The sequence below is a fragment of the Microcebus murinus genome, chromosome 12 (genome assembly GCF_040939455.1).
Source record: "Microcebus murinus isolate Inina chromosome 12, M.murinus_Inina_mat1.0, whole genome shotgun sequence".
In the NCBI taxonomy this organism is placed as follows: Eukaryota; Metazoa; Chordata; class Mammalia; order Primates; family Cheirogaleidae; genus Microcebus; species Microcebus murinus.
The window spans coordinates 5,486,149-5,504,969 of NC_134115.1; the positions used below are offsets into that span (position 1 = coordinate 5,486,149).

The following is an 18,821-nucleotide window of genomic DNA, read 5'->3' on the forward strand; positions in this document are numbered from 1 at the left end:
ACACTCAAGACAGAGCATGTGGCCAGGCTGAAGATCAGTAGGTCAGCAGTCTTGGGCAAGAGAAAGGATTACAGTCAACAAGACTATGCTTTTCCCTTGTGCTCATGAGCTTCCAGAAACCAGAAGAAAAGGTCCGGCAACTTCAGAGGAGCCTCAAAGAACGTTTCTCATCCATGCAAACATTAAGTCATTTTATGGAAGCAGTTTATCATTTAAACTAAATTTGGTTTCAGGAATTTACAGTCCATATAGTAAAACATATTTTCATACATGCTCTCATTAAACATGAAAATTACTACAAATTTCACTGAACCATATGACTATACTTGGTTCTTGTGCATATTAGTCTCTATGTCTACAACTTATGCGCCATGTGTCCACACGTTTAAGAATTAAAGGGAATGCTTAATTAGTTATCCAGAGACTAAAATAAAACAGCTAAAATAATTTAAAAATCTAAAGAGGAAGGTCAATTTAGCTGGCAAAAATTCTAAACTATACAAAGGAAGATGGATTAAAAATCAATTATTTTATAATTAATTAATTCAACAAATATTCACTTAATGCCTGCACTTTGAAGCTTAGGGAGGCAGAGAATACAGTGAACAAATAGGTATGGAAAATATATAGTATATCAAATGACAATAAATAACTGAGAAAAATACAGGAGATGGCCAGGCGTGGTGGTGGCTCAGGCCCTTAATCCTAGCACTCTGGGAGGCCGAGGCGGGAGGACTGCTTGAGGTCAGAAGTTAGAGACCAGCCTGAGCAAGAGCGAGACCCCATTTCTACTAAAAAAAAAAAAAAAAGAAAGAAATTAGCTGGACAACTAAAAAAAAAAAAAAACAAAACATATACATATATATATATAAATTAGCCAGGTATGGTAGTCCATGCCTGTAGTCCCAGCTACCTGGGAAGCTGAGGCAGGAGGATCACCTGAGCCCAGGAGTTTGAGGCTGCTGTGAGCTAGGCTGACACCAGGGCACTCTAGCCCAGGCAACAGAGTAAGACACTGTGGAAAAGGAGAGGGAAGGGGAGGAGGGGGGAGAACAGAAAAGGAGAGAAAAGGAGGGGAGAGGAGGGGAGGGGAGGGGAGGGGAGGGAAAGAGAAGGGAAAGGGAAAGGGACAGGGACAGGGACAGGGACAGGGAAAGGGAAAGGGAGGAAAGAGAAGAGAAGAGAAGAGAAGAGAAGAGAAGAGAAGAGAAGAGAAGAGAAGAGAAGAGAAGAGAAGAGAAGAGAAGAGAAGAGAAGAGAAGAGAAGAGAAGAGAAGAGAAGAGAAGAATCCAGGAACAACACCTTTTCTGGAGCTAACTCCTTCAAGTGCAAGGCTGAAAGTGAGGTCTCCAGGGTTTCAAATGGTCTTCCTGAGAGTTACACCCAGCCTGTCTCACCCCACAATGACCTGTGAAGACCAGGGCTGAGATGAAGGCCATTAGCACAACTAGTTGCTTACTCGTCTTTCCCTAAGAGCCCATCCAACTGCCACACCAAGCCTCACAGCCCTCTTTTCCCTCATTCAACTCTCCCTTCCTACACTGACCTATCTAATGGAACCTCAGCATCTTCTTCTCCCAGCCTACCCAAACCTCTCCAAAAGGCAAGTCTGTCTTAAGCAAAATGCCATCTGCTGCCACCATATGATGCTACCCACCAACAGATCCCTCAAATGGTGGGTTGGCTGTATTCCTCACTACACATCCTTACACAGTTTCTCCTACCTCAAAACCTCTACTTGGAAGCATGTGCCATAACACTAGCAACAACAGCTATACCTTCTGTTGGTCTTCTACCTATTAATCTTCCAGTTACCTGCACATACTTATTGAAGATTCTGGTACCTGGTTTACTTCTCTTCTACCACAATTCCATCAACATTCTTGGCAACTCCAACATAGACACATAAAATCCTTTCAACACCTATACCCTCAGCTCTGAGATATCCTCACTTCAAACCACCCACCCCACACTTCAGCTATCTATTTTCATAGTCACAACCTAGAGATCTTATCACCAATAATTGCAATACCCCCAAACTCTTTATTTCAAGTATCTCACACTCATCCCAGCCTTGTCCTTGGCATACATTTCTCTCTTACCACTAGAATATTCCCATAAGCATATAGTAAATGACACAAAATTTCCCAATTTTGAAAACATCCAGTAACTCCACTCCCTTTCTCTGCTCCTCTTTACAAAACTACTTCAAAGATAAAGGAAAATTTTAATCCACACAAATATCCATTCATCCTAACTTAAAGTTCATTCGACTGTTGTTCTAAAGTGTGTATCCTTCCCACTAGCAGATTTAAGCTTATCTTAGCAATATTTTCTGTTGCTTTCCACTTCACTACAATTTCAAGTTGAACTCTGTTAATCAATATTTTAAAAAAGGAACAGTTGCAGTGGGGGAAGGATACAAGGAGGCTACCTGAACAACGTAAGAACAAAAAATTCCAGATGAAAAGTCCTTCCCTATTTTTGAGTTGCAATTAATAAATACTTAACCTGCCTAATCTTACGGCAACTCCTGTTAAAACCAAAAAGAAATGTAGAGACAGAGCAAAAGGAAAACACTAAAGAGTGCTAATGAAACCCTACTTCTGTTAATACTGACCATAAAGATTTGAAAATTCAGATGAACTAGAGGTTTCCTAGAACAAATCCCTCTCTTTTGACTAGAAAAGGCTAAACTTAATTTCTTCAAATTTTTTTTAAAGACATGCCATCTTTAAGTTATTCTACAAAGTGGTTAATTTAGTAAATAAGAAAAACTGAAGGAATCTTTTGTTAAAAAAATTTAAATGCTAAGATAGCAAAATATCATTCTAAGACAGAAGTTATAAAAATTTTTTTTCAACTGTTATGGAACATGTTGTCAAATGGAGCTTTATTATAAGGCCATTTAAAAAAGTCCTATATTCAGAGACCCATCAACAGTTGCTAAACTATCAGGTGAAAGCTTGCTAGAGAACAGTATCTGAATGGTATTGTTACTGGCCTCTCTTCAAGTGGAGGTTTTTCCAAATTATTGGCGTTCATTGCAGAAAAAAATTTCAGCACACACCACGTAAGCCAAGCAAGCAAAAGCTTTATTGAAAGTGAAAGTACACTGTCAAGGACGAGTTGGCAGGCTCAAACAAGAGCAGCTGCACTTAGAGGGAGTGGACTTAGATCTTTTGTAGTAATTGTAGTCTTACTAATTGAAGAGAATAATAATCAAGGCCAAGGGGTTGGCTTTTACCAAGAATTTGTGTAGTAATCTCTAGAATTAGGTTCCCTACCATTTTCATACTTTATATGGCTATCTCTGGAACTGTCACTGCAGTTTCAAGAGCAGAGACATTTTAAAACCACAATGTAAATGATATTGTTATTAGCCAAAAGTTCATGTTAAGGTAACACTGACAGTGGACAAGCCTGTTTTTGCCTGTGGTTGTCAACCCTTTTATTTAAAGGTTTACTTCAACACCTGCACCTGATCTTCAAGCACTTGCATTCCATCTCAGACCTGTCTCCTACTCTAACAATATCAAATGACCACCTCACAGATCACTTGCTAACTACACAGGAGAAAATGGTGCTTTATAATGGAGCATTCTTGGCCCTTCATTACCTCCAAATAGTGAGAGCAAGCAACTTGGCATCATTAAAGTGAGTCAACTTCACTTTATTTGCTTTCTGATGTGATGTGATGTAATAAGTACACCGTATCACTTATAAAGTATTCTTGTCAAAAATGTTTTACCTAGCTCTAGTCAAGCTTTCAAACCTAATTTCCAGTTTATAGGAATAAAGGTGATACAGGATTAAGTTAGACAAAACCATAATGCAACAGACAAATTAGAAAACTGAAATCTATACATGAAAAATGGGCCATACTCTTTAAAAAGTCACTATCATAAAAAAGAAAACGTTAGCCACACTGCTCTAAACTAAGAGAGACTAAAGGGGCTCAACAATAAGATGCAATGAGCAAACCCTGAACAGATGGTTTTGGGGGAGAAAAAACTACAAAAGATATCTAAGACAAGTAGGGGAATTTAAACAGAGACTAAATATTAGATATTATGAAGTTACCATTAAACTTTAAAAGCATAACACTGACATTGTGGTTATGCATGAAAACATAGTCTTAGGAAAGACATGCTGAAATGGCTATAGAAGCAGGCTCACGATGTCTGCAAGTTAATGTCATATGCTTCAGGGAAAGAAAACAATACATGTATAGGGGATAAAGTGAATGAAAAAGATCGTAATTTGCTTTATTTGTGATTCTAGAACCGGGCAATGCTTCATTCCATAAAATAGAATGAGCATTCCAATGAGCCAAGCAGAGGGGATAGGTTTATACACAGAAGAGGACTAAAGCAAGCAGGAACAAGGAACAAAAAGGCTACCAGTAATGTCAAAGTTACTTCTCTTGTAAGAAGGAAATAAGGAAATAAGACAAAAGAGAAATAATGGAATGGTTAACATCAGGTTACTTCAGGGTTTTTTTTTTTTTTTGTGGGGGTGGGTGGGGTAAGGATTAAAGCAGAAGGAACTTGATTATCATGCCAATTGAAACTGGCTAGCTTGGGAAATTAGCCAGTTATCTTTCCCTCCAGATTTCTTAAGGGGTCAGATAACTCAGTTTGGTGACAAGGAATCTCAACATAAGTGATTCCATTTTGAATTTCAGTCTGGTCTCTTGGGGCCTAGTGCAGGAGATTGGTTCAAAACAATGGCCTCCTATAATTTTTATTTAACATGAATATTACAAAATATTTATTTTTTAATCTAGGTGAAGAGCACATTAGTGTGCACTAATGTTATTCTTTGGACTTTTTTCAGTTCAAAATTTTTCATAATAAAAAGGGGGAAAAAACAATCCTGGATCTTCCTTTGCTAAGTCAATCTTTATTAAATATAGCTAAGTGTCCAAGCTTGCAGTTTTGCTAAATAGTCTTAAAAATATGCCATGAACTCAAGTTTTGAAACTCAAAATGCTCCCTCTATAATAATCTCAAAGCAGATTATAAAATTCTCAAATTACTCACCAGAAAAATCTTTACTAAGCATTTGTTATGTGTCAAACATTATTTTACATGCTTCACATGTATTAACTCTATAAACTAAGAATAAAATCCTAAGACTCCCTACCAAATGAACGGACCTCTTCTTGGCTAAGGGGATTTCAGAAAAACCCTAACTCTGAGTTCCTGGCCATGATGGAAATGTGTTATACTCCCTCCCTTTTTAAGTTTAGACACAACAACTGACCGGCATTAATATTAAAAGACAGATAAGACAAAACAAACTTTATAGCAATAAGATACCAATTCAGAAACAAGACCTAAGAGTATGCCAAGCAAGGGCTATGTCATGCCTTGTGTGGACTAAAATAAAACCTTAAGCTCCCCTCCATCCCCTACCAGCATTCCCCGTCCCTCCCCCCAGAAGTGAGTGGACTCTCCTCTTGGCCAACGCGACCCTCCCCAACCAAAAAATCACTTAAAGTTGAGTTGCCAGCCATGAGAAGGCATGTCAGACACACGCTGTCCCTTTTGAAATTATTCTTCCAAATGATAAAAATCATTAACAGATCTAAGGCCATATAAGGCAAAGATAAAAACCACACCTAAAGGTCATCAATTTACTTAACAGATCCCTTGGGTGGGTATATGTCCAGTGTATGCCTGGGGGCTTGTCTCTGATTAACAGACTCCCTTATCTCAACTTAAAACATTCTAAGCCTTTAGACAAAGCTTCATTTCTTTAACCAATTACAAAGCAAATAATCTTTAAACCTACCTATAACCTGCAATCCCCTGCTCCTAGATGTTCTGCCTTTTCTGGACAGACCAATACACACCTTCCATGTCCTCATTTATGACTTTATATGTAATTCCTGTCTCCATAAAATGTATAAAACTATAATACAATCACCTCAGGACCACTTACTCAAGGCTTCTTGGGTTACTGTATCCTGAGGCCACAGTCACTCACAAGCTCAGAATAAACCCATTTAAATTGTTATTTTACAGAGTTTGGTTTTTTTCATTAACAACTCATATACTCCTTGCAGCAACTATGAGGAAGGTGCATACTACTACTATTCCATTTTGGAAACTAAAAAACTGTAGCACATGGCTGGGCATGGTGGTTCACGCCTGTAATCCTAGCACTCTGGAAGGCCGAGGCAGGAGGATCGCTCAAGGTCAGGAGTTTGAAACCAGCCAGAGCAAGAGTGCCCCCCCCATCTCTACTAAAAATAGAAAGAAATTAATTGGCCAACTAAAACTATATAGAAAAAATTAGCTGGGCATGGTGGCGCATGCCTGTAGTCCCAGCTACTGAGGAGGCTGAGGCAGGAGGATCGCTTGAGCCCAGCAGTTTGAGGTTGCTGTGAGCTAGGTTGACGCCATGGCACTCTAGCCCTGGCAACAAAGTGAGACGCTGTCTCAAAAAAAAACAAACTGCAGCACATAAGTTAAAATAACTTAGTCAAGGTCATATAGACTGCAAGTAGCATTGCTGAGTTAAATTTCCTATTTTAAAAATAAATACATGGATTGCTTCCATAAAAGAATAGAGTACCACAAAATCAATAACAATGTATTCTGTCTCCAAAAAGGCTAACAAATGAGTATTTCAACATTTCATATATAAATCAGTAATAACCACAGAATAGAATCTATATATCAAAATATTTGTCAGCTGCTATCACCAAAAAAGAAAACAGATTTCTAAAGTCTTTTAAGCAAAAAATACTAAGTCCCAAAATCTTTAACATCAGGATCAGTAATGGAAAGTATATAGACACACTCACAGCCAAACATGTCAAGTGTAAACTGAAGCTTGGACTGTCAACAAGTTATTTCAAAATTGTTGTCACAGAAAATTAAACATGTGATACATATTAAACAAGAAATACATATTTTGTTTTTCCATTTTTTGGCACAAAGCTCAAAAAACCTAGGAATATCAGAAGTAATTAAGTGTCTTTTTGTATGCTAACAAGATGACTGATGGCTCTAGGACAGCTTCCAGATGGGGCTTTATTGGCAGGGGAACCAACCGCATGGAAGATAGAACTTTCAGCTTCACCCTCAGGGAGAAGAGAGGGCTGGAGGGGAGTAAAGGCTCTTACCTTCCTAAGGTTTGCTGAAAAATCACTGACATGAGACAGATTTATTAACAGAAGGGAAAAGATACAAATTTATTTTATTTAACGTGTGTACACAGGACCCCTCAGAAAGAAGATTCAACTTCTCAAGGAGATATAGAGGTTTCTAAAAAATCGACCTTGAAAGCAATAAAACAGGTTTTGGAGATTGAGACAGGAAGAGGCTTGAGGTGGCCTTCTTATGTAAATGCAACCTTCCAGGTAGCAGCCCTCCGAGAGAATAGATGGTAAATTTCTCTTTTCAGAGAAGGTGTAGAAACTCAGTTAATCTTCCCAAGGTCAGGTAAAGTTAGACCTACCATGTCTCCCCCAAAATAAGACCTACCTATAAAATAAGCCCTAGCAGGATTTCTAAGCATTAGGACAATATAAGCGCTACCCCAGAAATAAGATCTAGTGATGGGTGTGGCCACGCAGTGCATCTGCACAACCCAGGCATTTCGTTGCAGAGCGGTAAAGACAAGGAGCAGCCCTTCTCATCTGCCCCATGAGAGCTCTATTGCTCCACAAGAGAGATTGGAGCCAATGGTTCTAAAGGAAATGGAGTCGCAAGAAATTCAGGATGGAATTTGGGGCTTGGAGAGTTATGATGATGCTCCAGAAGACAACGACTTAACTATATTTGAATAAATGTAGATTGTTGTACGGTACTTAAAAAAATAACACATCCCCTGAAAATAAGCCCTAGGGTATCTTCCTGAGGAAAAATAAATATAAGACCCTGTCTTATTTTCGGGGAAACACAGTAATACAGATTTGAAGATAAGACAAGTTGAGCCCCATGTGTTTAATCAAACAAAACAAAGGGCAGTAGTGCTGTGAATTTTCTCTTCAAGGGGGCAATTATGTGCTGTGAGCTATTTCTCTTTCTGTTTGATAGTTTATTTTCCTCTGCTAGCTACTTATTAGTAAGGCCATATTTCAGTATCTTTAGCTTCCATTCTTTCTGTAAAAAGTAAACTATCAGTTTAATATTTGCTCCCATGACGAAGCTTTCTACAGGCCTTATGATTTTTTTTTCCTGTCTTTGGTTTTCAACAGTTTTACTCTGATGTGTGTAGGTATATATTTCTTTTTATTTATCCTGCTTGAATTCTTAGGTCTTATTGAATCTGTGGGGGTATGTCTTTCATTAGTTTACTGGTATTGCCTTTTCAAGTACTTCCTGCTTTTTTCCCCTCACCTTTCTGAGAATCCACGTAATCACATGTTAGACCTTCTCAGTCTCTTGCCATATACATGTTTCATTATAAATATTTTTGTCTGATCTCTTTGTTTACTAATTTTAAACAAGATTAACCTGATGTTAATCTGGTCCTTTAAGTCTGTTCTTTTTACTTCTGGCATATCTGGTTCTTTGATAGTTTTCTACTGAAGTTTTCAATCTTATGTTTTATGTCTTTGAACATAAAACTGCTTTTTTATTTAATGAATTTCAGGTGTGTACCATTCTCCCAGCTCTTAGTATGACTTTGCAGTTCCAATGTTTGGCCACCCTACAGGGTTTTTTTGGTTTTGTTTCTGATTTTTTTCATGTTATTTCCTTGTGGGCTGTGTCTGTGTGTACGTGCATCCTAGTAGATTACATTTTAAATACTGTTTGAATAATTTGGGTCTAGGATGATATCCCCAGATCGGATTTATGCCTGCTTCTGCCAGGTATATGAGGGAATGGGCAGTCTGGAAATCACCTCAGTTCAGTTTCAGGGATAAAGATAAGTTGAAGTTGAGCTACACTTCTTAGGGCCTGGCTACTCCCCTTTTTCCTCAGCCCCTAAGTGAACAGGATTCCAGCTCAAAGGGTAGTGGTTTACCAGTTCCCATTCCTGCCCACCCCCCCCAGTTCCTGTCTTCTAATCTTGCCAACCTGTCAGCTTCTCAGCTTCTTACCACTTGCAGTTGCTCTTAGGGATAAAAGTGGTTCCAAATGTAAGGTTTCTTTGCTTAGGTCCTGTCTGTGTGATGCCTTTCTGTCTTTCAGGTTCTTTGGTGTCTTCATGCATATGTTTAGTATTTGCCTTCAAGTTTGGTGTCTTCATGCATATGTTTAGCATGTGCCTTCCAAGTTATCATGGAAGTTTTCTGTTACATACAGAGGGCAAGAAAATACTGTAAAATACCCCTTCTTTTGCCTCTTTGACACAACTCCGATAATCTTTGACAGCTTTCATCAATGAAGAACCCAGACTCTGGAAAATAAGTTAAAGAGGTTTAATCTGCACTGAATATGTGTGACCATAGCCCAGAGAGCCATGCAGAAGAAACTTAGAGCACGTGGCTCATCATGGTTGGGTTACAGTATGTTTTATATATTTCAGGGAGGCAGGAATTACACATAAAGTCATAAATGAGTACAAGGAAGGCATACATTGGTTTGGCCTGAATATGCAGGACAAAGTGGGGCATTACAGTTCACAGGTGGGTTTAAAGATTGTTTGATTAGTAACTGGTTAAAAAAAAATGAAGCTTTGTCTAAAGCAGGGTCCTCAAACTTTTTAAACAGGGAGCCAGTTCACTGTCCCTCAGACCGTTGGAGGGCCGGACTATAGTTTAAAAAAAAACTATGAACAAATTCCTATGCACACTGCACATATCTTATTTTGAAGTAAAAAAACAAACGGGCAAAAACACCTGCATGTGGCCTGCGGGCCGTAGTTTGAGGACGCCTGGTCTAAAGGCCTTGAATGTTTTAAATTAAGGTAAGGAAGTCTATTAATCAGAGACAAGCCACAAGGCATATACCCAGACTCAAATGATCTGTGGAGTAAACTGATGACCTGTAGGTGTGGTTTAAGCTTTGTCTTGTACAGCTTTAGGCCTGTTAATGAGTCACAAAACATGTCTCCAAGAAGGGAGGGGGCATGAGGAGGCATGTCTGACCTCCCTTCTCATGGTCAACGACTCAGCTTTAGGGTATTTCTGGAGTTCCCTTGGCCAAGGAACCATTCATTGGGTGGGGGGGACTTTATTTTGGTTCACACTTCCTTGCTTCTGGTATGACAAAATATTCCAAGTTCCTCATGTATTTCCTTCCCCTGACCTGGTGTTGGCTATTTCTGTATGAAACTCTGGTTTCTGATAGTTTTTGCTAGCAGTATTATTGTAAATTTTATTTTGATTTTGTAGGTACTGACAGGATTGTTTAACTTGTCCATTATTACCATGAGTTGGCCATTTACTTTGATGCTTGCAGGTGGCCTTAACAAAGCCATCCAGGACCCACAGAAATTGCTTATTGTCCATGGTTTTAGTCAGAGATTGTGCCATGGACCTTTTGCCAACTTAGTGAAACCTATAGATATCTTTTTGGAATGTTTCTGAACATAAGAAGGTACACAGGATCACAAAGGAAACCAGTTCTATTTAAATAGTTATAAAAACATTACTACACTGAATATTGTAGTACTATGGCCTCTTTGTGAGTAGTTTAAGTGACAAGATAAGGTTAACATGGATAATGCAAATTCTGTTTGTTAAGATACTAAAATGAAGCTAAAATTAATACTTTCTTCTATCTAATATCTAGGCCCTGTATTCAGACTTTAGCTATATGCCAGTTTTCACATATATATTTGTGAAAATATACATAACTTACACTATGTTATAAAGGAAAACATTCTTTTTCTCTGTACTCATACTCAACACAGAACACTTCTGTGACCAACTGTTTGGAGGTTTTCCCCACACTAACCATGTCTCTCTGTGTCTGCAGACACCAACTGGTTGTCCTACAATTTAACTCAATTCTGAGACTATCCACATGGAAATAGCATCAGCTCCCACAAGACTGCCCTCTGCTTCAGATGCCAATCGCAAGTCCAGGCTGCCATTTACACTATGACAAACTAGCTATAAATTGGAGACTATTGTGACCCCTCCTCAAGTTCCATAATTTGCTAGAATGGCTCACAGAACTCAGGAAAACAGTTTCCCCAGCCTTGAAGAGCCCTAAGCGGACAACAGGAGTGCGAACTCCCCGCTCTAGCTCTCTGCCTCAGTTCCTGCCAAAATCAGATTCCAAGAACGTTGATAAAGTCAGCCTCACATGGAAAAAAAAAAGGCACACCCAGCAGTTTCAAAGCCATTTTTGCTTTCAGTTGGCTGCAATCACTTTCTTCTTTCTCTTTGCTCCTAAATAAAACCCCCAAATTTTCTATCCTCCACACCAGCAGTTTCCTTTCCTAATTTTGTGTCATGCCCTTCCCACCTTTGGGAAGTAAAATAAATTTTCTTTCCTAAAACTGTTCTACTCCTGATGAGAGAATTCCTTCTCCAACATGTGTTCCTCTTGAGTCCCTCCACCTTAACAGTTCAATAACTTTTCAATTCAAACTAAACAATTCAATAACTTTTAACACCTTAGAAGAAAGCTGACAACTTAGAATTCTATACACCTTCAAAAAGGAAGATCAACTTGAGACATTTTTAGACTAATACATACTCAGAGAACTTACTGTTAGAAGTCACACAACAGGTGGGAAACAAAGGGTATTATTCTTCAGGCATAAGAAAAATATTCCAAAGGGAGGATCAAATCATGGCAAGGAGTAAAGATAAATGAAAAGGATAAATTTTGAAGGAAATTCTAAATGGTTATTGACAATACAAATTAATAATGTCTTAAGATAAAATACACAATTAAAACAGTACAATAGGCCAGGCGTGGTGACTCACGCCTGTAATCCTAGCTCTCTAGGAGGCCGAGGCGGGCGGATTGCTCAAGGCCAGGAGTTCGAAACCAGCCTGGGCAAGAGCAAGACCCGTCTCTACTATAAATAGAAAGAAGTTAATTGGCCAACTAATATATATAGAAAAAATTAGCCAGGCATGGTGGCGAATGCTACTTGGGAGGCTGAGGCAGGAGGATGGCTTGAGCCCAGGAGACTGAGGTTGCTGTGAGCTAGGCTGACGCCACTGCACTCATTCTAGCCTGGGCAAAAAGTGAGACTCTGTCTCAACAAACAAACAAACAACAACAAAAAAAAACCAAACAGTACAATACATGTATTAAGTTATTAAGTATGAAATGTCCAATTTCCTTAAGTACTAAGTTTGACAGCAGCTATTTCTGATACTTCACTTTGATACTTATTTTATTTGTATTATGAAGGTACATCCTTAGTCTTTCAAATACAAGGTCTGGCTTGTTATTATCTTTCAAAATTTTTTTAAAGCAATTTTTTTGAAACCATGGCTAAGGCAAAAATTCATGTTATTTTCAAATAAGAGTTCTGTCATGGAACCAATGCTGTACTGACAGCTCAAAATACCAACAAAGTGGGAAGGATGTGGCTAATGAACACACAGTATGTTGATGGTTTGAGAAGTTCCGTTCTGGTGATTTTAATCTTGAAAATGAGCCACGTGGGCGACCTGAAACCAAGGTGAATACTGATAAGCTAAAAGCTGTAGTGGAAGCGAACCCATCTCGACCTACTCGTGAATTAGCAGCAAGGTTTGATATTAGTATGCCAACAATATTGGACCAAACTGGCAAGGTAAAAAAGCTGGACAGATGGGTACTGCATGAATTAAATGGATGTCAGAAAAGAAATTGTCTTGAAGCTTGCCTTTCTTTGCTGTCATGACATAAAGGTGAACCATTTCTATACTGTATTGTGTACATGTAATGAAAAATAGATTCTTTTTGACAATCATGTCTGCACAATGATTGAACAAAGATGAAATGCTGACACACAATCCAAAACCAAATATGCATCAAAAAAAGCTAATGGTGTCTAGTCCAGCACTGGTTTTATCCACTAAAGCTTCATGAAATCTGGTCAGTTGATTACAGCAGATGTCTACTGCAACCAATTGGACAAAATGACGAGGATGCCTGTGATTAAGCAGCCACGATTGGTCAAAACAGACAGGCCAATCCTCTTGCAAGACAACGCCCAACCATGTCACACAAACTACACAGGCTGGATTTGGAAACTCTTTGTCCTCTACTGCATTCACCAGACCTTGCACCAACGCACTACCACTTCTTCCAGGGTTTGGACCACTTCTTGCAAGGAAAAATATTTAATTCCCAACAAGCTGTGGAAAATACCTTTCACTATTTCATCATCACTCACTCTCCAGGCTTCTTTGCTATTGGTGTAAGCAAGCTACAATTAAGATAGCTACCGTTAAAACTGTGTTGAGAGTTTAGGCACATACTTTGATTAATTGTGCTGCTTCTTGTTTAAAATATAATAAATTACATTTTTGATTCAAAATTGGACATTTCATATTTAATGACCTAATAAAAATGACGTAAAGTGAGTTTAAGTACCCAGGAAGAGGGGGAACGTACCAAATAATGTTAGATTTTTATAAGTCAAAGACACATTTTTAGTAACTTTTAAGTAACTTAAGAGGGAAAAAAACAAATGAAAAATAAGCACCTAAAAGAGAGCAAGAAAGGTCAGGAAAAGACACATAAAATAGGTAATGATAGGCAGAAAGTATTTATTAACAGATCTAAACTCAACGATGCCAGTTATTTTGTTAAATGCCAATACATTAAATGCTCCAATCATAAGATACATTGTCAGACAAGATTTTTAAAATTCTACTATACACTGTTGATAACAGAATCTGCCAAAACATAAGTACAGTCATGCACCACACAACATTTCAGTCAAGGATGGACTATATGTGTATACAACGGTGATCCCATAAGATTTTAACGAAGCTGAAAAATTCCTGTTGCCTAATAACATCACAGCCATCCTAACATTACAGCACAATGTACAATGCGTGTGTGGTGATGCTGGTCTTAACAAACTTACTGCATTGTAAGTCATATAAAAGGATATAGCACATACAATTATGTACAGTAATAATAATAAACAACTATGTTACTGGTTTATGTATTTACTATACTTTTAATCATTATTTTATAGAGTATACTCATTCTACTTATAAAAAGAAAGTTAACTGTAAAACAGCCTCAGGCAGGTCCTTCAGGAGGTATTTCAGAAGGCACTGTTACCATGGGAGATGACAACTCCCTGCATGTTACTGCCCCTGAAGACCTCCTCAGTGGGACAAGATGTGAAGGCGAAAGATAGTGATATTGATGACTGAGTCTTAGTTTTTAATAGAAGTTTAAAAAAATAAAAACAAATTGAAACTAAACCTGGAAAACAAAGTGAGACCCATCCATACCAAAAATTTAAAATATCAGCCTGGTATGGCGTCTCACGCCTGTAGTCCAAGCTACTCAGGAAACTGAGAAGGGAGAATCACTTGAGCCTGGGATTTAGAGGCTGCAGTGATCTATTATCATGCCACTGCACTCCAGCCTGGGCAACAGGGCGAGACCTTGTAATCAAATAAAGAAAGAAAGAAAAACAGAAAAAAGTTTATGTAGGATAAGAATATAAAGAAAATAATTTTGTACAGCGGTACAATGTGTTTGTGTTTTAAGCTAAGTGTTATTATAGGAGAGTCAAAAAAGTTTAAATTCTGATGTTTATAAAGGAAAAATGTTCCATGGTTTCTATTACAGATGCAATAAAAAAGTGTACGTACTGTCTCTCTGTGGCAGCCAAGACTGAACAGAGGAATTGGAGAAGGGGGAGTTATAGTAAGCTAAATTTATCATTGAAGAAAAAAAATTTTAATAAATTTAGTGTAGCCAAGCGTACAGTAGTGCACAGCAATGTCCTAGGCCTTCACATTCATTCATCACTCACTCACTCAGAGCAACTTTCAGTCCTACAAACTCCATTTGTGGAAAGTGCCCTATACAGTTGTACCATTTCTGTTTATATGTATTTCGATACACAAATAACATTTTGTTACAATCACCAGTAGTATTCAGTACAGTAATATACTGCACCTTGTAGCCCAAGAGCAATAGGCGATCCCATATAGCCTAGGTGTGTTTTGGTTTTGGTTTGGTTTTTTTTTTGGAGACAGAGCTTACTCTGTTGCCTAAAGTAAAGTACTGTGGCAGTAGCCTAGCTCACAGCAACCTCCAACTCCTGGGCTTGAGCAATCCTCCTGCCTCAGCCTCCTGAGTAGCTGGGACTACAGACACACACCACACTTGCTAATTTTTCTATTTTTAGTAGAGAGGGGGTCTCACTCTCATTCAGGCTGGTCTCAAACTCCTCAGCTCAAACAATACTTCCTCCTCGGCCTCCCAGAGTGCTAGGATTACAGGTGTGAGCCACCGCGCCCAGCCAGCCTAGGTGTGTAGTAGGCTCTAACATCTAGGTTTTGTGTGAGTACACTATGATGTTCCCTTAAACAACACATTTCTCAGAAAACACTCCCATTACCAAGCGACATGTGACTGTATATACGAAGATTGAAAAGAGTTAAACAAAATACTCTGAACATACTAACACAAAAGGAAAGAAAGATACTGCAGCAACATTAATATCAAGCTAAGTAAACTTTACTTCTAATACTTCTGCCTTAAAGAAAAACGCTTAACGATTTTTAAAAGACTCAACTGATGATGAACATATACAACTCTGAATATGTATGCACCTAATAACATGCCCTCAAAATATACTGTATAAAGCAAAAATTATCAGAACTAATAAGAAATATATCTTCCTAGGAGTGATTTAAAAAAAAACTAAGGTGAAATAGACAAATGAAAAAACAAAAGTATTAATACATCTCTCTCAATAACCAAAAGAACCAGCAAACCAAAAGGAAAAAAAAAGGTTATAGAATTTAACATGATTAACCAACATGAACTGACAAACATAGAACACTGCATCTGACAAATACAGAAACACAAGTACACACAACACTTACAAAAATTGCCCATATGTTGGGCCATGAAGCAAGCTTCAAAAATTTTCACAAGCTTTTAAATATATGGTGTTTTCTGACCAGAATGGAACTGACAGAAGTCAGCAAAAAAAAAAAAATAATAATAACAACAACAGTAAGAATTAAACAAAAAAGTGGAGCACAGAGGATTCTTAGGGCAGTGAAACTATTCTGTATCATACTATAATGGTGGATACACATCACTATGTATTTGTCAAAACCCACAGAATGTACAACACCAAGAGTGAACCCTAATATGGATGAAATTCATGACCAAATGAGTGGTAGTTACATATCTGCAAAAAACATACATCTGTAACTATTTCTGTACTCACAGTATATTTCCCACAATTTAAAACAAGGTTTTTTAAGGAAAAGCAAGACTCTGAGAAGTCAACAGTGCTGAAACCAAAGAAGAATTTGCTACTATTATTTCAAAGCAAACAATGCATTGGTACCACTTTACACAATGCCCTCCTCCCCGAACTTGCTCCATCAATCCCACCCCCGAGAGTAATCACTATTAAAAGACTGCTAGAAATTTAGTGATATATTCCTACGCAAATACTTAAAGCACAATAAATACAGACATATAAACATCTCAACAAACGTGGGAACACAGTTTCACAACTTATTTCTCTTATTAAATATTTATTATGTTTCCCATGCAGTTCAGTGGCCCTGGTATCCCTGGGTTCCCCATCTGTGGAGTCAACAAACCGCAGATAGAAAGTAATTCCAAAAAAAAAAAATAAAACTGATGGCTGCATCGCCGGTATAGAATACACAGAGCTTTTCGTCATTATTCCCTAAGCAATACAGTATAGCTAGCAACTTACATAGCATTTACATAGTATTAGGTATTGTAAGTAATCTAGAGATGATTTCAAGTGTATGGGAAGGAGAGAATGTACAGGAGGGAGGATACATGCAAGCATACCATTTTATATAAACTTGAGCAACAATTCTGGTATCCGCAGGAGGCTCCTGGAACCAATCCCCTGAGGATACCAAAGGATGGCTGTACAGTAAATTTTTCCCTATTAACCTCTTATTTTTAACAGTGGCAGAATATTCCAGTGTATGGATACAATGATTATTTATTTTACCTTGATTCTATTACTGGACAATAATAGCATTTTTAATTTAAAGTTTCTAATTTTTCTCTGTCACTAACACTGCTATAATGAGAAACCTTACACACATGTATTTGTGCACCTGTGTAAATTCATCTATACAATAAATCCCTAGCAGTGGGACTGCTGAGTAAACAATAGTCTTAAATTGTTTTAGTGATGCCTCCAAAGGTCCTAACAAATTACAGTCCTACTAATGACACAAGTTACTCATCTAAAGGCTATGCATTTTAGGTAAACCTTACTCTAGGGACTAAAATTTTAAAAGTCGTAGGGAAGAGTAATTGTGAATGAAAAGCACATAAGATTACTTTTACCTTTCGCTGAATCAATTGAAAGGAAATATTTCATAAGATTAAACAATAATACCAGAATAAACCAAAAAAATACCAATAGTTTTACCCAGAGATTAATTCTAAATTAAAAAAATCATTCAACACACCTTTACACTTATTTAACAAAGACAGTCTTTTAACAATGCATTTAGGTACTTAAATGTTGTTTAAAATTTTTTTATAAAATTCAAAGTGTGGCCAGGTGCAGTGGCTCATGCCTGTAATTCCAGCAGTTTTGGAGGCCGAGAGGGGAGGATCACTTGAAGCCAGGAGTTCGAGCACCAGCTTGGCAACATGGTGAGAAAGCATCTCTACAAAAAATTTAAATATTAGCCAGGCATGGTGGCGCACGCCTATAGACCCAGCTTGGGAGGCTGAGGCAGGACTGCTTGAGCCCAAGAATTCAAGGCTGCAGTGAGCTATGATCAGGGCACCACATTCCAGCCCGGGAGACAAAGCAAGACATTGTCTCTCTTAAAAAATGTTTTTCAAAATTCAAATTGTTCAAGAAAGGTATAAGTCATACTACAAATACTGAATAAGACCTTTTACTGAATCAGAGGCTTTTAATTAAACATTAGCTGCATTCACTTGTGGATTACTGTTACAACTAAAACTGTGTCACAAAAATTAACCTTCAAAAATATTAATTTACCAAAATGGAACAATGACTTTAAAAACGCAACCTAAAAACGGGTATAAAAAATTGATAAATTCGGCCAGGCACGGTGGCCACGCCTGTAATCCCAGCACTCTGGGAGGCTGAGGGGAGAGGATCACTTGAGCTCAGGAGTTCAAGACCAGCCTGAGCAAGAGCGAGACCCCTGTCTCTACTAGAAATAGAAAAAATTAGCCGGGCGTGCTGGTGAGGCGCCTGTAGTTCCAGCTACTCGGGGAGGCAGACACCACGGCATTATAGCCTGGGCGACAGAGCAAGACTCTGTCTCAAAAAAAAAAAAGAAAGAAAAAAAGAAATTGACAAATTCATCTGAAGCTCACCAACAGAGAAATGATGCCCCTAGCTTCAGCACCCAGCTATCCAAACCCAGGGGTGGGGGCAGGGGCAGTGATCTGTGAACACTGTGTACCAAAGCCACCACAATCTAATGATGTTGGTTAATTTGGAGTTTAGCTCTTTGTGATTTCTGCAAAGGGTTGATCAAAATATTTTGTATAGTAATTACCAATTAACTTCATCTACAGCTACACTTAAAAACAGAACAGTTTTCAGAAGAAAAACCAGGCAGATCCAAAATGTAAGAATATGGGGTCAGCACTGAGAATGAGAAAAAGAGAACCCGAACCCTCCCAGCAGAGGGAGACAAGAAGCCTCTCAGGGAAGAACAGGCATTGGAGGCACTGGGGCTTCAGGGTGATCAGACAGG

At 38.2% G+C, this 18,821-nt stretch overlaps 1 protein-coding gene across 6 annotated transcripts in view; it reads right to left on the reverse strand.

Moving 5' to 3' along the window:
- The window catches only part of SPIN1 (spindlin 1), an 86,871-nt gene that overhangs the window by 55,767 nt on the left and 12,283 nt on the right, over positions 1–18,821 (reverse strand). The gene's annotated exons all lie outside the window — the stretch shown is intronic.